Source organism: Mustela nivalis (assembly GCF_964662115.1).
Source record: "Mustela nivalis genome assembly, chromosome: 6".
In the NCBI taxonomy this organism is placed as follows: domain Eukaryota; kingdom Metazoa; phylum Chordata; class Mammalia; order Carnivora; family Mustelidae; genus Mustela; species Mustela nivalis.
This window is the reverse complement of record NC_139025.1, coordinates 14484872-14511500: the sequence shown is the minus strand read 5'-3', so window position 1 is coordinate 14511500 and position 26629 is coordinate 14484872. Positions and strand designations below refer to the sequence as shown.

Here is a 26629-nt window from a genome sequence, read left to right as displayed (position 1 = left end):
CCACCCAGATGTACCTGATGAGTTTTTTAATCTGTATTGGTATATTGAATCTTTGTAAAGCAGTCTAGTTTGATGGAAAGAACATAGGATTTGAAATCAGAGGGCTTAAAGTCCTATCTCTCAGTTTACCAGCTCTGTGACTTTGAATTTTTTTGAGATTGTTCTCCTTACAAGTAATACTAAAAAAATGATACCTGTCTTAATAGAATTATTATAAAGATTAAAATTAAGTATGCTTTGTAAACTGTAGCATACTTCTTGATATTACAGTGTTTTTCAATTGGGACCTTTGTTGTATTTTGCAAAAATAACACTGTCCTCAAAGATTGCTTTCAGATGGGTGAAAAAATTGCCAAACTTTGGCTTGATGTGTCACTTTCTTTGGAGTTGAGGATTCTTGAGCTTTATTTATTTATTTATTCTTAAAATATTTATTTATTTATTTATTTTTGATCCTTGGGTTTTAATCTGCCTTTATACTTTAATAATAATTTCTTCACTGAATGAGGAATGCTTTTTTTCTTTAAAGTTTTTATTTAAGTAATTTCTCTACCCAGTGTGGGGCCCAAATCCATGACCCCAAGAACTGAGCCAACCAGGCGCCACTCTTCTTTGCCAAAGTTAGAAATTGGGTAGTCTTTATCATTTCCTTTAGCTTTATGGTGTTGTGAAAATAAAGGCTATCTGGAAACCACACTGGGACTTAGCCTTTCTAGAAGTCACTGGTTCTCAGTGGGGTCAGGACCCCTATGAATCTTTGAATCTTTGAAGGTGCACTTTTCGTTGCCACAATGATTAGGGTGGGGTAGGTGCAGCATTGGCATTCAATGAGCAGAAGCCAGGAGTGCCATACATTCCACAGTGTCTGAGGCAGTTCTGCATGATTTTTGACCTTTTTCCCAGCTCTCGTAGGTGAAAAACCTGTTTGTACTTACTTAATGCTAATTCTGTTATACATTTAAACCCAGTAATTTTTTGCATGTTTTAATAGACACTAAATTTTCTAGGAATGGAACTGCTTAGTAAACAGAGGGCAGATTATACTTTGTTTTCTTCAGAACTTTAACAAGAGTTGTTAACTGTTTTTGGAAAATCATTACCAATGGCATTGGCCCTTTTGGCATCTGATTCTCTAATATAACTCAGTTGTTTCAGTCTACATTTGTAGATGTCATGTGCAAGGCATTTCTTTGTATGTGTGCAAGTGTCAGTTTCCTTAATAATGAATGCTGTGATGGTTATACCTGAACATTGCAGTATTACAATGTATTAAATTACCTTTGTTTCTTTTATATTATATTAGGCATTATCTTAAGTTTTGAAAACTGAGGATAGATAAATTGCCTACTTGCATCTCATTTCAGGTTTGTCTTCTTCTTTTATTTTTTAAAGATTTTATTTATTTATTAGGAGAGTACATGCCACGTGAGTAGGAGGAGGGGCAGGGAGGGAGAGAGAGAGGAATCCCAAGCTGACTCTGAGCTGAGGCTGAGCACAGAGCCCAGGTGAGCATGCAGCCAGGGTAGGGGGTATTCGATCGTTCAGTCTCATGACCCTGAGATTATGACCTGAGCCGAGAGTCAGACATGCAACTGACTGAGCCACCCAGGCACCCCAGTTTGTGCTCTTGAAACAAAAAAATTTTATTTTAGTGGAGTTTCTGGATGGAGCCTATATTTAATGGAAATCTACCTTGCCTTTCAAGAGAGATAGGATGTTGATGTTGATCTATGTTATAAATGTCTGTCCTTTTCTTTTTCTATTTTCCCTTCCCATTATGAAGTATATGATACTCAGACAAGAATACGGTGTTGTGCATGTAAGTTATGAAGCATATAATAAAACCAGTACCTGTGAACTCATCACCCAGGTTAAGGAATAGAACATTACCAGTATTGTTGGTATGTTTCTCCTTGATTTCCATTCACATCTCTACCAGGGATAAAACTATTTGTAATTTTTGTTTTGATTTGTTTGTTATTTCCTTCCTTAAGTTTCCCACTTTTGTATGTATTTCAAAAATTTATAATTTAGTATTGCTTATTTTTTAGCTATAAAAATGGAATCATAGTATACATATATTCTTGTCTTGTTTTACTACATATATTTATTTGCTTTGGCTAATCAGTATTATGTTTTTAAGATTCACCTATATCTATGTGTGTAACTGTTATTTATTTTCTCAGGTATATGGATTAGTATATGACTGTACCACAGTTTATCCTTTCTTCTAAAGATAGACATTGTTTAAAAAAAAAAGATGGGGGCGCCTGGGTGGCTCAGTGGATTAAGCGGCTGCCTTCGGCTCAGGTCATGATCTCAGGGTCCTGGGATCGAGCCCCGCATCGGGCTCTCTGCTCAGCAGGGAGCCTGCTTCCCCCCCCCTCTCTGTCTCTGCTTGCTTCTCTGCCTACTTGTGATCTCTCTCTCTCTGTCAAATAAAATAAATAAAATTAAAAAAAAAAAAAGATGGACATTGTTTTTTTCCATTTTGTTGGTATTACAGAGATATTCTTTTTTTTTTTTTAATATTTTATTTATTTATTTGACAGGCAGAGATCACAAGTAGGCTGAGAGGCAGGCAGAGAGAGAGGAGGAAGCAGGCTCCCTGCCGAGCAGAGAGCCCGATGTGGGGCTCGATCCCAGGACCCCGGGATCATGACCTGAGCTGAAGGCAGAGGCTTTAACCCACTGAGCCACCCAGGCGCCCCTTACAGAGATATTCTTGCTTATCTTCAGGTGCACATGTACAAACATTTCTCTACAACAGTGAATTTTAAACATTTTTTAATTTTTAAAGATTTTATTTATTTGAGAGAGAGAGAGAGAGAGCACGAGCGGGGGAGGGAAGGGCAGAGGGAGAAGCAGGCTCCCCACAAGCAGGGAGCTTGACGCAGGGCTCTGTCCCAAAACCGTTGAGATCAGGATGTGAGCCCAAGGTAGATACTTAACCGATTGAGCCACCTGGGTACCCCTTTAAACATTTTTTTAAAAGAATTTTTTTATTTGTTAGAGATAAAAAGCATGAGCAGAGGGGAGGGACAAGCAGACTCCCCACTTAGCAGGGAGCCCCACACAGGGCTTGATTCCAGGAACCTGGGATCATGACCTAAGCCAAAGGCAGATGCTTAAAGAACTGAGCCAGCCACCCAGGTGCCCCAGATTTTAAACATTTTTGATGGTGACCCCCCTCATGCATGCATAGAATTGAAAGAAAAATGAGGATCAATAGATCGATATTCATCCTTAATATACATGATGCACTCATCCTTTCCATTTTATTTCTCTCTTAACTGCTAATTGTGACCTAAATGTTTTCACAGTTTAAGATAGTTATCTTGGTCTCTTGCGGAGACTAGTGTGTTGACCTTACTTCCCTTTGCCAGAGGGCAACATCTCATGAGGTGAGAGTGCACCTGGTTAAGCAGAACACTGCTCCTACTCCTAGAAACACCTGGTTTCTTGAGCTCAGTAAAAATTCAGCTAGGACTAAATTTGGGTTCAGCCCCTAAGTACCTGCCATTCCTTTATGGGATGAATTCCCTAGGTATGCCCTAACCAGATATTTTGAGTTATGCAAGAGTCCCACCATTCTCAGAGAATGTGAGGGGCGAAATAGGATTGGTTGGCGCTTTCTGTTCTTGATGTGTGCTTTGTTTACTTTCATATCAGACTTGGCTCCTCCCCTTACTGACTTCTTAAAGGCCCAGATCTCAGTAGTTTATTCTTCAGTTTTCTGGTGACTTTCTAATGTCCATATTAGATATTTGAGATATTTCCTCTTACTTGGGTTCTTTACTTTGCTATATTCTAGATAGCTTCAATTTTTTGCTGAAGAGTATGAGAGTTAATTTACATAGGAATTTGTTACTTTCATCTTAAGTAGTTAGTAAAAAACACAGAAGCTATATGTTTTAACTCTGTCTTGGTGTCTGTTTAGAATATGTATGCAAACTGTAATTTACAGAACTGTGCTTTGAACCTCTGAGGAAGAATATTTACATTTGGTGCTATTTTTTAATACAGGTTTTTCTTTTAAATCCAGTTCACCCACCTACAGTATTATGTTAGTTTCAGGTGTACATTATAGTGATTCAGCAGTTCCACACATCACTCTGTGCTCCTCAAGATAAGTGCACTCCTTAATCCCCATCACCTATTTAACCCATCTCCCTCTCCCTTCCCCTCTGGTAACCATCAGTTTGTTCTCTCTTATTAAGACTCTGTTTCTTGGTTTGCCCTCCTCTCTCTTTTTTTTCTCTTTGCACTTTTGTATTGTTTCTTAGATTCCAGATATGAATGAAATTATGGTATTTGTTTTTCTCTGGGTGACTTGTTTTGCTTAGCATTATACTCTCTAGCTCCATCCATGTTGTTGCAAATGGCAAGATTTCATTCTTTTCTGTGGCTGAATAGTATTCTGTGTGTGTCTTTTTTTTTTTTTTTTAAAGATTTTATTTATTTATTTGAGGGAGAATGAGTGAGAGAGAGCATGAGAGAGGAGAAGGTCAGAGGGAGAAGCAGACTCCCCAAGGAGCTGGGAGCCCGAGGTGGGACTCGATCCCGGAAGTCCGGGATCATGACCTGAGCCGAAGGCAGTTGCTCAACCAACTGAGCCACCCAGGCGCCCTGTGTGTATCTTTTTTAATCCATTCAACAATTGACGGACACTTGGGTTGCTTATGTATCTTGGCTGTTGTAAATAATGCTGCTATAAACGTAGACATTGAAGTGTTTTTGAATTAGTGTTCTTCTGTTCTTTGGGTAAATACCCACTAGTGGGATTGCTGGATAGTAGAGTGGTTCTTTTTTAATTTTTTGAGGAACCTCCATGCTATTTTCCAGAGTGGCTACACTAGTTTGAATTCCCACCAGCAGTGCACCAAGGGTTCCTTTTTCTCCATATTGTCTCCAACACATGTTTTTTCTTGTGTTGATGATTTTATCCATTCCAACTGGCATACATTTGGTACTATTCCTGATGACTTGTGTAGGGAGTGCTGAATAGGACTGGAAACAGGAATAACCAAAGTAATGCAGTTTTTAAAATCTCACTTTTTATGAACATAAGACTCAAAAGTAATAAACACAAAGGTTTTCTCCAGTCTAGAAGATGTGTTACGGTTATTGTTACAATTTTTAAATTTAATTTTATTTTCCTAAAGATTTTATTTATTTATTTGGGAAAGAGAGCATGAGCAGGAGCATGAGTGGGGTTTGGGGGAGGTAGGGAAAAGCAGGCTCAAGCAGGCTCCCCGCTGAGCAGGGGAGCCTGATCGGGCCTCCATCCCAGCACCTTTAGATCATGACCTGAGCCAAAGGCAGATGCTTAACAGACTGAGCCAACCAGGTGCCCCTGTAATTTTTTTTTATTGTAGTAAAGTATATAATAACATAACATTTACTTTTTTAAAAAAATTTTTTAAAATATTTTATTTATTTATTTGCTAAAGTGAGAAATCACAAGTAGGCAGAGAGGCAGGCAGAGAGAGAGGGGGACGCAGGCTCTCTGCTGAGTAGAGCCTGATGTGGGGCTTGATCCCAGGCCCCTGAGATCATGACCCGAGCTGAAGGCAGAGGCTTAACCCACTGAGCCACCCAGGCACCCAAAATTTACTGTTTTAACCGTTTTTTTCTGTTTTAATCATTTAAGAATGTACAGTTCAGTAGCATTCAGTACATTCACATTGTTGTGCAACCATAATTACTATCTATCTCTAGAACTTTATCTTTCCAAACAGAAACTGTAACACATTAAACAGTAATTCCTCATCCTCCCCTCCTCCCAGCCCATGGCAGCCAGCATTCTACTTTCTCTCTCTATGAATTTGACTACTTTGAGTACCTCGAAGACAGGAAATCATATAGTATTTGTTCTTTTGTATCTGGTTTTATTTCATTTAGCATAATGTTTTCAAGGTTCCTCCGTGTCGTAGCATGTGTGAAAAAACTGCTTTTTAAGGCTAATATTCCATTATATGTACATGCTACATTTTGTTTATCTGTTAATCTATCAGTGGACATTTAGGTTGTCTTCATCTTCTGGCTATTATAAATAATGCTACTATGAACTTTGTTGTTCAGATATCTAAGTATCTGCATTCAGTTCTGTTGGGTATATACCCAGAAATGGAATTGCTGGATCATATGGTAATTCTGTGTTTATTTTTTCTGAGGAACCACCATACATTTTACTGTTTTTTTTTAAACATCTATAACTTATTATAGATGAATTTCTAATTAATAGTTATAGAACTGTGTTATCATTTTTAATGGCTGTGTAAGATTTTAAAGTATGAATATATCATGGTTTATTTGTAGACATTCTGTAATGGTAATAGTTTTGCTATTATAAACAATACTATGATTCATCATTCAACAATAGTATTTATTCATCAGAGATTTACTGAACATCTGCTGTGTACTGAGCATATGTAATAGCTCTTATGTCCATATATGCTTGTATACATATGTTTAATTAGAATACATTTTTTAAGAAGTGGGGCTCTTGGGTCAAAGGATGGGCATATTTTGAAGTATGGCTATTTTCCTGAGAGCTTTTATAATGATAAACTGTTGTTAGATATAATCTCAGCAGTAGTGAATAGGAGTGCTAGATTCCATGTACCTTAGGGAACAGTGGCTCTTACTGATATTTTTAGTATTTGTCAGTCTGAAATAATAATGATAATAGTTTGCATCTCTTTGGGGTGCCTGGGTGCCTCAGTCTTTTAGTGTCTGCCTTCGGCTCAGGTCATGATCTTAGGGTTCTGGGCTCCATCCTTATATGTTAGGCTCCCTGCCTCGTGGGGAATCTGCTTCTCACTCCACCTCTGCCTCTACCTCTGCTCCGTTCTCTTTCTTGTTCATTCGTACTCTCTCTCTCTCAAATAAATAAATAAAACCTTAAAAAAATGATTTGCATCTCTTTGGTTACTAGTGAAGTTTAACATCTTGTGCTTAGGCTTTAATTTCTTCTTTTGTAAGCTGTATTTTCATGTATATCTGCCCATGCGGAACTTCTTATATGTTAAGGGTATTAAATCTGTTTTGTATTGTAGATATTTTCTAATTGTCATTTGTGTCTTAGCTTTCTTTCACAATGGCTTTTGCAGTGTAGATGTTTTGTTTTTAAAAAGTTTATTTATTTTTAGTATTCTCTGCACCCAATTGAGGGCTCATACTTGACCTCTAGCTTAAGAGTTGCATGCTCTTCCAACTGAGCATCAGGCACCCCTAGGTGCTTTACATTTTTATAGTCCTTTATGATCTCTGTTTTGGTCCCTTGTTCTGGTGTTCTTTCCCCACCCTGATTCAACCTTTATGTAATTTTTTTGTATATAATAGATTTGTAGGAAATGTTTTTTAGAGATAGAAACCTCTGCATGAACTGATTACATCAATGTTTTGGATAACTCTAATATAGATAGGGACAATGAGGTGTAGAAGGAAGGTGAGGAATCAAAACTTTATTTTAATCTTTAATTTTTAAAAGATTTTATTTGTTTATTTGAGAGAGAGAAAGCATGAGGGAGTGTGAGGGGGCTGGGAAGGGGGAAGTTCATTGGGAGAGGGAAAGAGAGTCTCAAGCAGACTCTGTGCTGGGTGCCTAGCCCAACCAGGGGAGAGGGGCTCGATCTCATGACCCTGAGACCATGACTTGAACCAAAGCCAAGAGTCACTTAACCAACTGAGCCACCCAGGTGCTTCTAACCATTTTTATTTTTAGTGAAAATCTACATAGAGAACAATGAAACCTTTTCTAGACTCATGCTAGAACCTGATTTGCTTTTCATTGATTTCTAAGGGTTAGGGATGTATTTCCTTGTTCCTTATTAATTCAGATATGTAGGGTATGTTAGGTGAGAGAAATGATACATTAAACAGCCTTTTTTTTTTTTTTTTTTTAAGTAGTCTTCAAGTCTAGTGTGGGGCTTGAACTCAGGACTCTCAGATCAAGAGTCACATGCTGTACCACCTGAGCTAGACATGTATCTCAGCCCAGAGATATTCTCAAATTTACTTGTTCTCAAAATTTCTTTTTATTTTTTATTAAAAATTTTTTTGGAAGATTTTATGTATTTATTTATTTGATAGGGACAGTGAGAGAGAGAGAGAGAGATATCACAAGCAGGGGAGCAGCAGAGGGAAAGGGAGAAGCAGGCTTCCCGCTGAGTGGGGAGCCAGATGTGGGGCTCTGTCCCAGGACCCTGGGATCATGACCTGAGCCCAACTGACTGAGCCACTCAGGTGCCCCTATTTTTAAATTTTTAAATTTTTTTTAAAGATTTTTGTTTGTTTATTTGATAGAGGAAGAGAGAACACAAGAAGGAGGAGCAGGAGAGGGAGAAGTAGGCTCATTACTGGGTAGGACCCTGGGTAATCCTGGACCTGAGCCAAAAGCAGACATTTAACCAACTGAGCCTCCTAGGTGCCTCTCAGAATTTCTCGCACTGTCATCATTGGAAGTTTCTGAAATGGATGCTGCTTCAGTTGTTATCCTGCTCTTTGCTTTTGTAGTTGCTTTTGCCTTTTCTAAGTCCCTAAATCACATTCTTTGAGACTTGTGCTTACTATTAACCTCTGTTCTTTTCTCTGTCTTGTTGCCTATGTGGTCCCTGATTTTTTTGTCTTTTCTGTATTTTTATTCTTTTCTTTCCTTTTCATTTCTTTCCTGTTTCAACGTAAGTTCAATAAAGATTGGAAGTACTTATTTCTTCTGGCATAGAAGAAACTAATCATACCATGTGATCTTCAGTTTTTATTTACAGATTCTTTACAGCAGTGTGTACATTTTAGGCTTCCTTAAGCTCTGAGTGTATAATTTTTCTGGACATTTGCATTTGCCCAGCTACTTGGATGATAGTGTGAATATAGAGGAAGTATTGTCATTTGACCTAAAATATAATAAAATACAGTAATAATGATATGATATTGGGGCAGCTGGTTGGCTCGGTTGAAAGAGCATGAGTTTTCATCTCAGGGTCATGAGTTTGAGCCCTGCTCTTGGGTTTGACTATTACTTAAAATGAATAAATAGATTAAAACTTAAAAAACATATGTAATGGTATGAAAAAATGTTTTTGAGCCTTATGAACTTAATAGTGAACCTGCCTAGTGACCTTGACCAAGTCATTTAAAGTGGCGTATATTTTATTTTGTACATTTAGATGATCTCATATTTTGGCTTCCTTTTCTTAGATAGAATTTTGCTTACATACCAAATGCAAGAGCCAGAGATTTAAAAGTCAGAGGACTTTAGGGATCATCTGGTATCTATTCTGTTGCTTCTACAAATATTCACCTGGCAGTGTTTTGGTCTTGAGGGTATATTGAAATCTCTGGCTTCATAGAACTTACAGTTATTTATGAAAAGAAGGTTGTGAAGAAAGTGTGATCTTATTTAAAGATTCCTCACTTTGTTTTGGTAGGTCTTAATATGTTCAGAAGAAAAAGGGTTTGATTCCTTATATGCCAAATTATAATTCAGGAACTGTAAAGTAGGAGGAAAGCAACCCTGAATGAGTGAATTAGGACAGTGGCTCTCAAAATTTTCTGTGTATGAATCACCTGAGGTTCTTGTTAAAATGCAGATTCTGTTCAGTGGATCTAAGGTGAGACCTGAGATGGTCCAAGTCTGTGAAACACATTTTGAGTAGAAAGGAGTTTGTATATAATTAAGAGAAAAGAATAGTGTTCTACCATTTTGAGAAGAATGGTATGGAGCAATGGAACACAGGCTTGGAGTTGTGAGTAGCATACCACACTTGGCTTTGGTGAAGTGAAATTATAAGAGATGTTAATGGCTATATTTTAAGAGGGCGTGTTAAGGAGGTAATCACCTGTTTTTTTTTTTTTTTAAGATTTTATTTATTTATTTGACAGAGAGAGATCACAAGTAGGCAGAGAGGCAGGCAGAGAGAGAGGAGGAAGCAGGCTCCCTGCCGAGCAGAGAGCCCGATGTGGGACTCGATCCCAGGACCTGAGTTCATGACCTGAGCCGAAGGCAGCGGCTTAACCCACTGAGCCACCCAGGCGCCTGGTAGTCACCTGTTTTTTGAATGGCATTCAGAACTGAGATTGGATGGTGAGTGGGGCTAAAACGTTTGAAAGGATACTAGGAAGTGAAAGAGTTAAAGATCTTCAGGTATGATGAAAGTAAATACCTAGTCAGGTAAACAATTTATGAGTTAAGTTTTGACTAGGAGGATTTATTTGTATTTGGAAAGGTTTCCTCCCCTTTTTATAATTACTCTAATTGGCATAGTTCTTGTAGTTAAAAAATGTAAAAATAAATGCTTTTTAAATTTTTTAATTTTTAAAAAAATTTAAAAAAAGATTTTTTAATTTTACAGAGAGAGATCACAAGTAGGCAGAGAGGCAGGCGGGGTGCGAGGTGAAGCAGCTCCCTGCTGAGTAGAGATTCCCGATACGGGGCTCGATCCCAGGACCCTGAGATCATGACCTGAGCGAAGGCAGAGGCTTAACCTACTGAACCACCCAGGTGCCCCTAATTCCTTTTTTTAAATAGATAATATAGATTTGTTTGTTTGTTTTTTTCATAGGCACATTCTGTGTGGGAAATATGTCAGATTTCTTTGTTTTTCAGGTCTGAATAAAGCTTAACTGTGTGCTTAAGTTGCCTTTCTCCAATCTGTTCTCTGGGGACAGCTACTTAGAACATAAACCAAGCTGGGAGTTCATTTTACTTCATAGAATTAGCAAGACTCTTAATTTTGGATTGGTATAAAAAATGTTCAATGGGTATTGGACATTTATCTGTAGGGAAAAATTTGGCAAACCGGTCTTGGAACCAGCAGCCTTTTATTTAGTGCTGTGAATTCACAGTGCTAGTGTTTCCATTTGTGTTTTTAGAAATTTATACTTTTGGGGTACCTGGGTGGCTCAGTTGGTTAAGCGTCTGGTTTTGGCTCAGGTCATGATTTTAGGGTACTGGGATTGAGTCCTACATCGGGCAGAGCCTGTCTCCCTCTCCTCCCCGCTTGTTCGCTTTCTCTCTCAAATAAATAAAATCTTAAAAAAAAAAAAAAGAAATTTAAACTTTTTCCCCCCTTTCTGGTACTATTTTAGAAATAATCCATGTTCATATTTCCCTTTTAATATTGCATCTGGCCTCCTTCAACATGAAGAGATTGGGAAAATTACTGTGAATCTTCATATTATTATGACCCCTTGATTAGTGTTACTGGAATATTGGCTTCCTTGAAAATAGTTACAGTATAGTAAGGAGAATTTTAGGTTATTGTGTTGTTATGGAGGCAGAAAGATGTGAAATGTAATCATGGACAGAATATGACTATTTTAATTCTAATGGCTCATTATAATCAAATACATGTCAAGTGTTCTCTCTAGTAACAATTCAATTCTGTATATTTGGACAGCATTTATTATGTTACGTATATTGTTATTTCTCTAAGGTTCTTTGTTTGTTTGTTTGTTTTTTGTATTTAGTTCTCTTTTAACACAATTGTTAAAGCTCAAGTAAAACATCAGAGTGACATTATAATCTGTTCTAGAATCAGGCCAATGAAGAAATGAAATGAAGCACATTGTTGGCTGAAAATACAAGTTACATCTTTTTCAAGTTACATCTAAAATTTTTTAGAGCATGTATTGGAAATATATTTCAGCTGTTCTTTTCTTTTTTTTTTTTTTTTAAGATTTTATTTGCTTATTTGTCAGAGCAAAAACGAGAGCGAGTGAGCACAAGCAGGGGAAGCAGCAGGTAGAGGGAGAAGCAGGCCAAGGAGCCTGATGTGGCCTTAATCCCAGGACCCCAGAATCATGACCTCAGCTGAGGGCAGACACTTAACTGACCACCCAGGTGTCCCTCAGATGTTCTTATTCTGTGGAGTTTTTTAAAAATGTGATTATTTGAAAGTAAATGTCCATACAAAATAAGTTTCTTAAGTTTCTATTATCTTCCATTTTTAAACTGATTTTTCCTTTAGGACTGTATAAGCCTTTCCTGTATATTCTGAAAACTCAAGATAGTAATTCCTGGAGTTAAAGTAAATGAAAAAGAAATTGCAGATAAGCCTAACATTGAGATAATTAAATTTAAAAGAATAAAATTAGTCGGTTAAGAATCTGACTCTTGATTTCAGCTTAGGTCTTAATCTCAGGGTTGTGAGTTCAAGCCTCATGCCCATTTAAATAAAATAATAATAATGATAAAAAGGGCATCTGGTTGGCTCAGTTGGTTAAGTATTTGCCTTTGGCTTGGGTCATGATCCCAGGGTTCTGGGATGGAGCCCTACCTCAGGCTCACTGCTCAGTAGGGGGCCTGCTTCTCCCTCTTCTCTCCACTTATTACTATCTCTCTCTCTTTCTCCCAAATAAATAAAATCTTTAAAAAAAATAATAAAATAAAGTTAGGATATTACTTATTCATGTTACCACTTACTAATAATACCACCACATTGGTGTGTAGGTCCTTCAAGGGGAGGGACTATAGTATGTATTTGTGTTTAGTGTACATATTAAAAGACTCCTTGTTCTGTTAAAAAAAAAATCATTAGAGGCAAATACTCCTAGTTCTGGTAAAAATCTTTTTTTTTTTTTTTTTGTAAAGTTGTTTAGTTAAATAAAATTAAAAAAGGAGGCTTTGGAGTCATGCTGCTGGATTTTTTCTTTTTCCTTTTTTGTAAAAATCCTAACCCTGCCTCTTAGTAGTTTTATGATATTGGAAGTAACTTGACGTTTCTGTGTCCAACTTTATTAAAAAATGATCATATAAATAGTTTATTTCATAAGGGTTCTTATCAGGATTAAGTGAGATAATCCATGGAAAGTGCTTAGAAGAGTTTTTGGCACATAGTAAGTGCTTAATTAATGTTAGGGGCTGGTACTCTTCATATTCAGGACCACACTATTGCATTGTCTGGTGAATTTATTTTGCTTTTTATTTTATTGTATTTTAATTTTTTTTTTTAAGATTTTGTATATTTATGAGACAGAGACAATGAGAGAAGGAACACAAGCAGGGGGAGTGGGAGAGGGAGAAGCAGGCTTCCTGCTGAGCAGGGAGCCGGATAGAGGGCTCAATCCCAGGATCCTGGGATCATGACCTGAGCCAAAGGCAGATGCTTAATGACTGAGCCACCCAGGTGCCCCTTGTATTTTAATTTTTAAAATATATTTTATTTATTCATTTAAGACACAGAGAGATACAGAGAGAGCATTAGCAGGAGGAGAGGCAAAGGTAGAAGAAGGAAATTCTCCACTGAGCTGGGATTCCAACATGGGGCTCAACCCCAGGACCTAGAGATCATAATCTGAGCCAAAGGCAGACACCTGACCCACTGAGCCACCCAGGCATTCTTACATGATACATTCAGTGTGTAAGTCAACCTTTTGGGTGGATTGGCCTTTGTTTTGAGCATCTTATCTTTTTACTGCAACTCTCTGTTTTCTGTAATCATTCCTGTTTTGCATATCAGGAAATTGAAATTTAAAGAGGTTAAGTAATTCCTCATACAACTATAAAACTCACTTTAAAATCCTACTTAATTTGAGGCCCCTGGCAGTCTCAGTTGGGGGAGTGTGCAACTCTTGATCTCAGAGTTGTGAGTTCAAGTTCCATGTAGTGTGTAGAGATTACTTAAAAAAAAAAAAATCTTAAAATAGAAAAAGGGGCGCCGGGGTGGCTTAGTCATGAACCGTCTGCCTTTGTCTCAGGTCAGGATCCTGGGGTCCTGGGATCAAGCCCTGCATCGGGCTCCCTGCTTGGCAAGAAGCCTACTTCTCCCTCTCCCACTCACCCTGCTTGTGTTCCCTCTCTTGCTGTATCTCTGTCAAATAAGTAAATAAAATCTTTAAAAAATAAAAATAAATAAAAAAATAAAATTCTACTTAATTTAAAAATCCTTACACTATTTTACCTCTTAAAAGGTGTAAAGCCTCTATTAGAAAACTTAGCCTGTTATATTGTCTTTGGGATTTATGTATATAAATTTCATATTAGATTGGGAGTTTGTTTTATTTTTTTTTTAGAGTGGGAACTAATCTTATTTATTTTTGGGCTCCCACACCAACTAGTAGAGTACCTGTCACATATTGGGTACCTAAAAAATAACTAGCTGAGTAGCAAATAGATACACAGAATGTTAGAAATAGAGGGGATTTTAGAGCTCATGGAAATCATAGAGACACAGAATTTCTAAAAAGAATTCTGTGTTGCTTACATAGGGCTACAGCTTTTGATTTTGACTCTTTATTTATAAAACAATTAGTACTGTCTATCACATCATCTCATAAAAGAAGCCATTTTGATACCAGAAAAAACTAGGAAGGACAGTCTCAGAGTAAGTTACAGTTGGTAACTTTACACCCACTTTCGGTCGTGGCTGGCGTCTTTTTAAAGATTAGATTTCAGGAACCATTATCTAATGCAACCCTCTTTCTTTAGAGATGATATATCTGAGCTCAGAAAAGTATCAGAGTTCTTACAGCAAGGCAGAATAACTGAGTTTAGAACCCAGGTTTTCTGACTGCTGGCCCAAAATTTTGATCCAGTCACCTTCGTCTTCATCACGATGACACTTAGACATACAGAATTTGTTCCTTATGTGAGATCATATATCTAGGAAAAAGTAGAGCTGGGACTTGAATCCACGTTACCCAATTCCACTTTCAGTGAAACCTGTGCATTACTTACATGTAATCTTAACCCATTCTACCAGCCCTCATTCAGTTGTAAAGATGGAGTTATAAATGATTGAAAGGAAATGTTTGAGGGTGCCTGGGTGGCTCAGTCGGTTAAGTGTCTGACTTCAGCTTAAGTCATAATCTTGGGGTTCTGGGATCAAGCCCCGCATCCAGCTCTGTGTTCAGTAGAAAGTCTGCTTCTCTCTCTCCCTCTGCCCCTTCCCCCTGCTCTTGCTCTCTCACGCACACACACTGTCTCTCCGAAATAAAATCTTAAAAAAAAAAAAAAAAAGGAAATGTTTTATATTTAGCATTTCTTTCCTTAAAATTTTCAGATTTGGAGCTTCAGCAACTTCTTCCAGGGAGGAGGTCCAGTGTGGCTCCTGTTCCAACCTGCAATCTTGATTCACATCCATAGATTGGAATATTGGTGTACAAGCCATCCTCAGACACCTCACTAAGGACAGGTATGTGAAAGAGACAGTAAAGTTAAGTAGAATGAATGCTAATGTTTTTCCTGTTTCTTGTTAGATGAAAACAGTTGACTGACTTTAAAAATTTAGTCCTTTATCCTGGTAAAAACAAAGCATTTGGAGTATTAATTGAGTGCAGCAAAATATTTTCTTGATGGTAAAATATGTGTCAGAATGTTAACAGTGGTGAAACAGGGTAATTAAAATTTTTCTTCTTTCTCTTTTTGTGTATTTTTCAAATTATATTTATGAGCTTGTGTTAGTTACCTATTGTTACATAATAAACCACCCCTAACTAGTAGTTTAAAACATACCAGTCATTTATTTTGCTCAGGTACTTGTAATTTGGACAAGATCTGCTCAGTGGGAACAGCTTGTCTCTATTAATATGTGGCCTAAGATGAAGTAGCTGGAAGGGTGGGGGCAGCTTGATGGTGGGGCACTGGAATTGTTTGAAGGCTTGGCACACTCATACATATGTCTGGTGGTTAATGCTAGCTTTTTTTTTTTTTTTTTAAAGATTTTATTTATTTATTTGACAGACTGAGATCACAAGTAGGCAGAGAGGCAGGCAGAGAGAGAGGAAGGGAAGCAGGCTCCCTGCTGAGCAGAGAGATGCGGGGCTGGATCCCAGGACCCTGGGATCATGACCTGAGCCAAAGGCAGAGGCTTAACCCTCTGAGCTACCCAGGTGCGCCTTAATGCTAGCTTTTGGTAGGAGCCTAAGCCTGGGCTGTTAGCCACAACACCTACATATGACCTCTTCTTTTGGTTGCTTGGCTTCCTCACAGCGTGGTAGCTAGGTTTCATGAAAGAGCATCCCAGGAGAGCAAGATGAAGTTGCATGGCATATTTGACTTTGTTTTGGAAGTCACATAGTAGTACTCTGCTTTTTTCTGTTCTTTTTTCTGCTTTTTTTCTAAAGGTCCACCTAGGTTCAAAGAAGGGGGTAGATACAGACCATACTTCAAGGAGTATCGTATCAGCATCTGATTAGAAGAAGGGCATATGGGATGGAATCTGCCATTGTAGCCATCTTTGGCAAATATGATGTGCCACAGTTTGTATTACTTTTAAGATAAGAGTATAAATAATGTGCATAATATGTAAAAAGAGGACCGTTGACAGAAAATAATGGTGTATAAGTTCAGTAGAATTTTGTGTGCTTTTCCTAAGTAGAGTATGATGGTGAAAATAAGATGCCTAAACAGGAAGAGGAGAAATAGATTTTGAACTTTCTTTAGTATCAATGAAGCAGCAAACTGAAAAATGGAGACAAAAATTTATAAACAAGGTGAAAAATAAGATTTGTAGTTTGGATTTTTTGTTTTTGAAAAAATGCTTTTATTTTAGTTTAATGGCTACTTGTTTTTTTTTTTTTTAATTTTAACAATTGGAGAATTATTTGGGAAACTGCTTTCTAGTATGATAGATTTGAGAAACTTGGTGTCAGTGTTACTCTATGCATCAAGTTTGTTTTGCCTATCTACTTCTTTTAAGGAATACTACATAATCTTTTTTAGGATTGTACAATTTTATCTGCTAAATTTCTGGTAAATAGCTTAAAATTTCTGTGGAACAAGAAAATTTGCCAAGTTGTAGAATGTTTGATTGTATTATTATTTTTTATAAAGACTTACTTATTTGAGAGAGAGAGAGCACTAGTGGGGAAGGAGCAGAGGGAGAGGGAGAGAATCTCAGGCCGACTCCTGCTGAGCAGGGAGCCCCACTTAGATCTCAATCTCAAGACCCTTAGATCATGACTTGAGTTGAAATCAAGAGTCAGTTGCTTAACTGACTGAGCCACCCAGATGCCCCTATTTGGTTGTATTATTGATCACATTTACTCACCAGTTGCATGAATTGCCTTTGGCAGTTTTGAATATAGCTAGTATTTAATTTCTGAATGTAATAGGATAATATTTTTAGGTAATCCTCTAAGTATTACATAGAGATATTGATCCATTTACTTTATGTGGGAAATAAGCTATATAATTCATATATACCAGTATATATGTGTGTACACACACACATACACACTCATTATCTTTTAGGTCCAGAAAGATTTTCTTGCTGTCTAGATTTGAGCCTAATATGGCAGAGATGATTCAGTTCTATTTCCCAACTAGTCACCGATATCTTACGGTAGAAAATGACTGAACTGGTTCTTGTGACATTAGAGGTAATCTCAGAGTTTGCTCTTAACTGTGAATAATCCGAATTGACTGAGTTTGTGAAACAATATATTTTGGTTCAAAGGTATGATAATTGGGAAAGCTGTTTTAATTTTTTTTTCATATTTAAAAACATGTTTTCTAGTAGACATAAATTGGGAATAATGAGTAGTATAAAATATTGTGTCTTAAATAACAACAACAAATATGTGCATATCTATAAAAAATGTATATATATATAGCCTGCAAGGATTAACTTGCCTTCTTTTTTAGTTTTAAGCATTTTTAAAGCCCACTTTTGCTTTTAAGAAGTCTGAGTAGGTAAATTTCTGATAACATCTTTTCCAGGTTTATCTTTCCTCCATTCTGCAGGCCTGTGCCTGAGGGGATAAAAATCCCTTGAGTGAGTGAAATACTGCTTTCTGTCTGAAGCTAAAACAAACAATATTAAAAACTTCTAGAATACCCTATGGAAATTGCAAATATGCTGGTGTTTACTCTGTGGCACTCTGTTCAATTCATGGAAGGAGGTGAATGATGAAGTTCTCTTCTGAAGATGAATGAATATTGGAACACCTGGATGGCTCAGTCAGTTGGGCGCCTGCCTTGACTCTGGTCATGATCTCAGGGTCCTGGGGTGGAGCCACACAAAGGGCTTCCTGCTCAGCCGGAAGTCAGCTTCTCCCTCTCCCTCTGCCTCCCCACCAGCTTGCTCTTTCTCAAATAAAATATTTAGAAAGATGAATGATTATGTAAATATTCTTTTAAAATACAAAAAAGATTTTTGAATAATTGTGAAAGGCAGAAATTAAAATTTTCTTCTTTTTTTAAAGATCATATTTATTTTACAGAGAGAGACACAGTGAGAGAGGGAACATAAGCCGGGGAGTGGGAGAGAGAGAAGCAGTTTTCCTGCTGAGCAAGGAGCCCCATGTAGGACTTGATCCCAGGACTCTGGAATCCTGACCTGAGCCAAAGGCAGATGCTTAATGACTGAGCCACCCAGGTGCCCCAGAAATTATATTTCTTTGGGATTAGTGGTTATCCTACTTATTCTGATTTCTAAAATTATGATGACTTTCTGTTGGAAAAATGGCATTCAGTTCATGCTTGTACAGATTTTTGGCAAAAGAGAAGCTGTGTGATTTTATTCTCTTGAACTTCCCACCCCCATTATTAAAAAATATAACACCTTTTTTTTCTTTTTTCTTTTTTCTTTTTTTTTTATTTATTTATTGGACAGAGAGAGGGATCACAAGTAGACAGAGAGGCAGGCAGAGAGAGAGGAGGGAGCAGGCTCCCCGCTGAGCAGAGAGCCCGATGTGGGGCTCGATCCCAGCACCCTGGGATCATGACCTGAGCCGAAGGCAGAGGCTTAACCCACTGAGCCACCCAGGCGCCCCAAAAATATAACACCTTTTATGTTTGAAACGTTTAACAAAAGTGTTTAAAATTTATGGTAAGGAAGTGATTGGCATAGCATAAAATTTACCATATTAACTGTTTTTTAGTGTATAGTTCAGTAACATTAATAAGTATATTCACATTGTTAAACAGCCAATCTCCAGAACTTTTCATCTTGTAGAACTGAAACTCTATACGTATTAAATAACACCTTCTTTATTCTCCCCTCCCTCTAACCCCTGGTAACCAGGATTCTGTTTCTGTCTATGAATTTGACTACTGTAGATACCACATTATAAATGGAATCATACAGAATTGTCTTTTTGTGACTGGCTTCTTTTTTTTTTTTTAATTTATTTTTTATTTATTTTCAGCATAACAGTATTTATTATTTTTGCACTACACCCATTGCTCCATGCAATCCGTGCCCTCTATAGTATCCACCACCTGGTACCCCAACCTCCCACCCCCCCACCACTTCAGACCCCTCAGATTGTTTTTCAGAGTCCATAGTCTCTCATGGTGACTGGCTTATTTCACTGAGTGTGATGTCCTCGAGGACATTTGATATAGTACATGCCAGAATTTCCTTCTTCTTCTTCTTTTTTTTTTTTTTTTTTTGGTAGAGAGAAGGAAAGAGGGGGGCAGAAGGAGAGGGAGAGAGAGAATCTTAAGCAGGTTCCACACCCAGCATGAAGCCTGAGATCATGACCTGAGCTGAAATCAGGAGTCAGATACCTAACCAATTGAGCCTCATAGACACTCCAGCAGTGTTCCTTTTTATTATTGAGTATTCTATTGTTTAGTTTTACCTAATTTTATTTATGTCTTTTTAAAAGATTTTATTTTTAGGTCACCTCTATACTCAGTGTGGGGCTTGAACTTACAACCCTGAGATCAACAGTCACCTGCTCTACTGCCTGAGCCAGCCAAGCACCCCTCAATACCAATTTTAAAAATTAATTCATTGATGGGTATTTGGATTGGCTTTTATATTTATCATCTCATCATTTTAAAATAATTTTATTTATTTATTTTAGAGAGAGAGTATGAACTGGAGGGGTAAAGGGGGAGGGAGAGAGAATCTCAAGCAGACTGTGTGGAGTGTGGAGCTCTGTGCGAGGGCTCAATCTTACAACCCTGAGATTGTGACCTGAGCTGAAGCCAAGAATTAGATGCTTAACAGATTATGCCACTCATCATTTAAACATTTTCTCCTTTGTATATTTAATATATATATATGTTTAATATAATACATCTAAATATAATATATACATATATTGAGGGATATATTCAAATATTTTAGTAACAGGTACAGGATCAAAAAAGTTTGGAGGTTACTGTTCTAATCCAGAATAGTCAGAAAACAGAAAACAACTAGAATTATCCTCAGTCACAGGTCTTATTGTACCATTTATGATTAATTACTGAAAATTATTGAAAAAAGGTGAATTTCTTAATGTGATGTTTGAGGAGCTGTACCTTATCCATCATTCCTATCTGTTTTCTGGCTACATTTCAGTCTTGTAGCTCAGTGCTGCATTTTAGATTATTCTCACCAAATTCCTTGTATTTCCTTTAATACATAATGTTCTGCCTTTGAGTTTTGGCCAACTCTTTGCATTGCCTAGAATGCTGTTCCCTGCCCACCTTGCCTTTTTAGAGGTACTATGATATATCATTTGAACTCCAGCTAAAGCACTTCTCTGAAGTGCTCCCTGGCTTATCCAAGTCAATTTAATTGCTTTATTTTGTGCACTAACTGTGTTATGTGGTATGTATCTTTATTGTAGCAGCTCTCAAACTAAATTGCAGTTATTAGTGTGTCTGCTTCCTTTCCTAGACTGCTACTCCTTGAGGACAAAGAAGGGGTCTTATTCATCAGTACTTGTATGAGTGAAAGGGTAGTATAGTAGCCTTGTGGGTGGGGCCTTCTGGATGGAGGGCTACCCATTATCTCAGTTTTCAATTTTTTTGTTAATTATTTTAGGTCCATACCTATACAGGTTGAGGGTCAGCTCAAGAGCTCATAAAAAACTTTATGGAGTCATTTCCTGAGGACATAGAGAAAAGGAAAAAAAAAAAGTTTTGTCTGCCCACTTGAAGGCAAGGTTTCCCCTTGGAATTTTCACCCCTGGAGGCTTTCGGTTTTCAGATGCTCTTGCTGCTGCTGCTGCTGCTGTACCCACCACAGAAGACCTTGGAGAACTGGAACATGAGAGGATGGGGAGAAGAGAGAAAATTCTCAAGGGATTCACTCCTCTTTTTCTGAGCTTTATTTATTTATTTTTATTAAAGCCTTTGACAGAGAGAGAGCTAGAGTCAGAGAGAGCACACACAAGCAGGGAGAGCAGCAGGCAGAGGGAGAGAGGGAGAAGCAGGCTTCTTGCTCAGCAGGGATCCTGATGTGGGCTCCGTCTCTGGACCTTGGGATCATTTCCAGAGCCAGAGGCAGACACTTAACTGACTGAGCCACCTAGGCGCCCCATCTTTTTCTGAGCTTTAGAAGCTCTTTTTCCTAGCTTTGAGCCAGGGCTAGAGGACTTCTGTCTTTCTTTTCACCTGGATCTCATAGTGGTCACTTAGAAGTTTTGGATTATGTTATGTCTAGGCTGGGAAGTACTAGAGGGAAAAAATGGTAAACTCATAGCTAGTTCCGTGGTACTTTGAATTCTGGTGCTCTTCCTGGATCTGTCTGTAATATTTACTTTTCAGGGTCTTCAAATAGTTGTTCATGCATTCCATCCACGTTTTATAGTTTAGTTCATTGAGAGATAAATGGAGGTGTTTGTTTACTTTATTACCAAATGGGAAGTCTTCCCAAAACTTTTGTTTTAACATTTTATTTTTCTATACTTTTAGATTCGTAGGAAGTTGAAAAAGAAGATAGAGAGGTCTAGTGTGACTTTTACCCAGTTTCCCCCAGTGGTTATGTTCTACATAATTAATTATAGCATAATACTCCAGCAAGGAAACTAACATTAACACCAATTTTTGTTATAAACATTTCAGATATACAAGAATGTTGAAGGAAGGGGTGCCTGGATGGTTCAGTGGGTTAGGCCTCTGCCTTCGGCTCAGGTCATGATCATGGAGTCCTGGGATTGAGCCCTGCATCAGGCTTTCCATTTAGTGGGGAGCCTGCTTCCTGCTGTCTCTCTGCCTGCCTCTCTGCCAGCTTGTGATCTCTTTCCATCAAATAAATAAATAAAATCTTAAAAAAAAAAGTGTTGAAGGAATAGTACATTGAACATCTGTATATCTGAGTGATAATTTAGTAACTTAAATGTTTTACCATACTTGGCTTTCATATATATATATACACATATATACACATATATATACATATACATATATACATATACATATATACACATATATATGTATATACATACATATATATATATATATATATGTATTCATTCTAATATGTGCATATTCTTTTGTCTGTGAACCACTTGAAAGCACATTGCAGGCATCAGCATACTTCACCCCTAAGTGAAGTATGAAAAAAGGTGAATTTTGTTGCACTGATTTAGGACTAGCATGTAACTTTGGTTTTAGTTATTAGGAAAGTACAGTTATAGTTGCGGTAGTTTTTGATAATGGTGATGTGTAAGGATTGTATCCAACTGGAAAGTAATTGAAAACCTGGCTACGAGGCTTAAACAAAGAAAGGTCTGTTTTTCTTACATAAGTCTGGAATGAGGCAGTTGCTCATGTTGCTTCAGTGGCTCAACAATATTGGGGCCCGTATCTTTGTGATTTGCTTGGTCCTAAGATAGCTACAACTCTAGCCTTCTACCCGCATTTAAGGAGAAAGGCAAAAGGTCCAGACCAAGCAAAAGCTTTCCTATAACTGCTTCTAGAAAGTTACTTTTAGTGTCTCCTGGACCAAAATTGGGTCCTATGCTTACTTCTTCTTCTTTTTTTTTTTTAAAGATTTTATTTATTTATTTGACAGAGAGAAATCACAAGTAGATAGAGAAGCAGGCAGAGAGAGAGAGAGGGAAGCAGGCTCTCCGCTGAGCAGAGAGCCCGATGCAGGACTCGATCCCAGGACTCAGAGATCATGACCTGAGCCGAAGGCAGCGGCTTAACCCACTCAGCCACCCAGGCGCCCCTTATGCTTACTTCTAACTGTAAGTAGCCTTTTGGCCTCTATCGTGAGGTACAAGGAGGAAGGAAGGATTTACGAATGGCTTTTTGGGCAGCCAGTTAACAGCATCTGTCACAATTAGATGATTGCATTCATTTTACTTCAGAAGTTCTTTTGACATCAGTATTGTATTCCCCACATAGGTGCTTTACAGTTACATAGTAACAAAAGGAATTTTAAATTTAGTTGTGAAGGTGAGCTTTTTGGTTATGCAGGATAAGCTTCATCTTGAATTTTGGGACCTTGGGCAGGTTTTTGAATATGTAAGCATCTGTTTTCTCATATGTGAAATGGCGTTAATAATACCTGACTTTTAGGGTACTTGTGAAGTGGGAAGGAGATAATTTATGTAAAGTACTTAATATAGTGCCTGCTGTTTTGGTGGGGTGACAAGGAGATGTTATAATTGTTTGGTGAGTAGATGTGCTAGAGTAGAAGAACATGGACTTCATAGTTAACAGACTTGATTCCTAGTGTCACTACAAAGTAAGTGTATGGTCTTGGGCACATCATGTAATCTCTCTGAGATAGTTTATTAACATGCAGTGTTTATCTCTTAGGATTGTTCGAAGGATTAAAGATTATATATGTACAGTGTGGCACCATGTAAGCTCTCAGTAAAAAGCATCTGTACCTGCTGTTTTTAGTTATTATTTCTGTAATTTGGGATCCATATAATAGGTAGGGAATCAGTCATTGAATTTACTTTAGAAATTTATTTGAGGTTTACTTTATTTGTAATTAAAGGATTACTGTTGATTAGTAGTGAAAATTTTTCATCTGTTCCAAAAAATCAGCTGCAGAAACCAGATAGTGTTACTGTGAAAAACAACTTTTTTTTTTAATAAAATGTTTATTTTTAAGTTATCTGTACACCTAATGTAGAGCTTGAATTTATAACCCTGAGATCAAGAGTCGCCTGCTCCACTGACTGAGCCAACCAGGTACCACAACAAAAAACTTTAAATTTAGTTGCGAAGGTGAGCTTTTGGTTACGTAATACAAAATTGGACTTGAATTTTAGGACTTTGGCATAATGGTATTGTGTTGTGAATCTTGCTTATTCTTTTTTGCTCAACACGATCTTAAGATTTAAACTTGCTTATTTATTTATTTAGTTAGTTATTTAGTTAGTTAGTTAGTAGCCAGTGTGGAACCCAGTGCAGGGCTTGAACTCACAACCCTGAGCTCAAGACCTGGGCTGAGATCAAAAGTCGGACACTTAAATAACTTGAGCCATGCATGTACCCCAAGATTCAAACATGTTTAAAATCTAGTGTGTAACTACTGACTGTTGTATAATAACCCATTCTATGTGGATTTTTACATTTTATTTACATGTTTCTTTAATGAATCTTTAGGTGTGGCTTGGAAACTGCTAACACAAATAGTACTGTTATGTATTTTCTTATACATATTCCCTATTGAATTATGCAGTGGTTTCCCTGTGGTATATACTGAGGAAAGGAATTACTGGTCTATATACATACTTAATTTTACTTAATATTCCAGATTGTTTTTCAGAGTGGTTGCCCATTTTATGCTCCTACCAGTAGTATTTTAGGGTTTCTATTTCCTTAAATCCTCACCAGCATTCGGTTTTACCCATCTTTTTAGCCTTGTCAATCTAATTGGTATAATGTAGTGTTTTGTTTTTCTTTTCTTTCCCTTTCTTTATTTTAGAGAAAGAGAGAGGGAGGGAGAGAGCATGAGTTGGGAGAGGAGAGACTGAGGGAGAGGGGGAGAGAGAATTCCAAGCAAACTTCACACTGAGCATGGAGCTTGGCGCAGGGCTTGATCCCAAGATCCTGAGATCACAGCCTGAGTCAAAATCAAGAGTCAGATGCTTAACTAACTGAGCCATCCACTGAGGCACCCCGAGTAGTGTTTTGTTTTAGTTTACATTTTTGTGATTTGAGAGTGAGATTTGGCATCTATTTATTTATTTATTTTAAAAAATATTTTATTTATTTATTTGATAGAGATTACAAGTAGTCATAGAGGCAGGCAGGGAGAGAAGAGGAAGCAGGCTCCCCGCTGAGCAGAGAGCCTGATGTGGGGCTTGATCCAGGGACCCTGAGACCATGACCTGAGCTGAAGACAGAGGCTTTAACCCACTGAGCCACCCAGGTGCCCCTTGGCATCTATTCATTGATACCATTTGGGTTTTCCCTGCATATTGACTGAAAATATTACCCAAATAATGCATATTGTAGATATTTTAAAAAATTGTCTCTACTTTTTTTCTTGTTATTTTGTGTTCTGTTGTAGATTTTAAAAATATTAAGATCATCTCTAATATTTTAATGTAGTGATAATGGCTATTAATATTGGCTGTATCTTTCTGGCTGTTAAAATTCATACATCTACAAATTCATATACACACAAATATATATATTTGTTAATAGGATCACATGCCTGTGTATGCTGATTTTTGTAATGTACATTTTTCATTTCACAATGATTTATGACCATTTTCCTGTGTTATTGGAAATATATCTACATTACCATGTAGTGGGTGCATATAATTTAATTTTATGTCCTTAAGTTATTTAATCTTATATTGCGGGACATATATGCTATTTTTTTTTCTCATTAACGGTGCTTTGGTGAACTGTTAATCAAGCGTAAGCCGACATTTTGATGAGGCAAGGCTAGAGGGATTATGCTCTTGCTCCCTTTGTGAAACTAGATTTGTAAGAGCAAGTTGCAGGCTGTCTCCACTTATTTTCCGCTTGGATTCTAGGGCGGCTGTTAACGCTTCATTTTATAAAGACAACGTCTAGCCCTCCATGTTCCAAGGCTAGAGTTTAAAGACTTCCCAGTTAGCCTTTATTCTATCTTTTCTTCCTTTGTCAAGGCCTAGTTAACAAAGAATAGTGAAACAGTGAGTAGACCTGTATTTAAATATCATTGTCTCGTCTGATAGAGGGGTTGGTTGCTAAATTTCAGCTATAAAGAACTCATCTAAATTGATAACTTCCTTTTAATTTTTAAAATGTTACTAGCTTTGTATTATAAAAGTAAAAATGTTTGTTGTAAAACAGTTGAGAAAACATAGAAAACCATAAAGAAAATAAAATTCCTGTAATCCTACTCAAAGATAACTGCTATTACAATTATATCTTAATCTTTTTAGACGTTTTTTCTAGGTGGTGTGCACCAGCTCACCAGAACCAGTAATTAAAGAATTGTGCAAGCCCAAATCATTGGTAACTTGATGTTAGCAATGGTGGGGGTAGTTACACCATGGAAATTGGTAAATGGTGTAAACCAGGGCTTCCTTCTCTCTGCCTAATTCTGTCCAGAGCCAGTTTTTTGGCACACTGTTGCATTTATACATTATATCAATAAGAAGAGATCTACTTCATTTTTAATGGCTTCTTAGAAGTCTGTTTTATAGATCAGTGGTTCTTAGTGTGGTCCTTGGAGGAGCAGTGTCAGTGTTACCTGGAAAACTTTAGAAATGCAAATTCTTGGCCTCTATCCAGACCTGCAGAATGAGGAGCTCTTCTGTTGGGGCCCAGTAGTCTATGGTCCTACAAGCTCTGTGGATGATTCTGATGTATGCTAAAGCTTGAGAACCAGTGGTATAGATATACCATAAATGATCAGATTGGTCTGATTATTTCTATGTGATGAATTCCTAGACATATGTTCATTTAAATGTGTTTAGGTGGATATTGCCAAGTTGTATTCAGAAAAGGCTGTACTAGTTTCTATTCCCACATGAAGTCTACATCAATTTC

At 37.4% G+C, this 26629-nt stretch overlaps 1 protein-coding gene across 28 annotated transcripts in view; it reads left to right on the top strand.

Annotated features, from left to right (window-relative positions):
• NUMB (NUMB endocytic adaptor protein) overlaps positions 1 to 26629 on the top strand; it is a 189783-nt gene that overhangs the window by 32577 nt on the left and 130577 nt on the right. For 20 of the 28 annotated variants that reach the window (XM_082733429.1, XM_082733439.1, XM_082733418.1 and 17 more), the window contains exon 2: positions 15006 to 15137. The gene's annotated coding sequence lies outside the window, so the exon portion shown is untranslated. Of the gene's footprint in view, positions 1 to 10355; positions 10505 to 15005; positions 15138 to 26629 lie in introns of those variants that run through there. The other 8 variants (XM_082733440.1, XM_082733434.1, XM_082733414.1 and 5 more) reach the window with 1 other exon arrangement.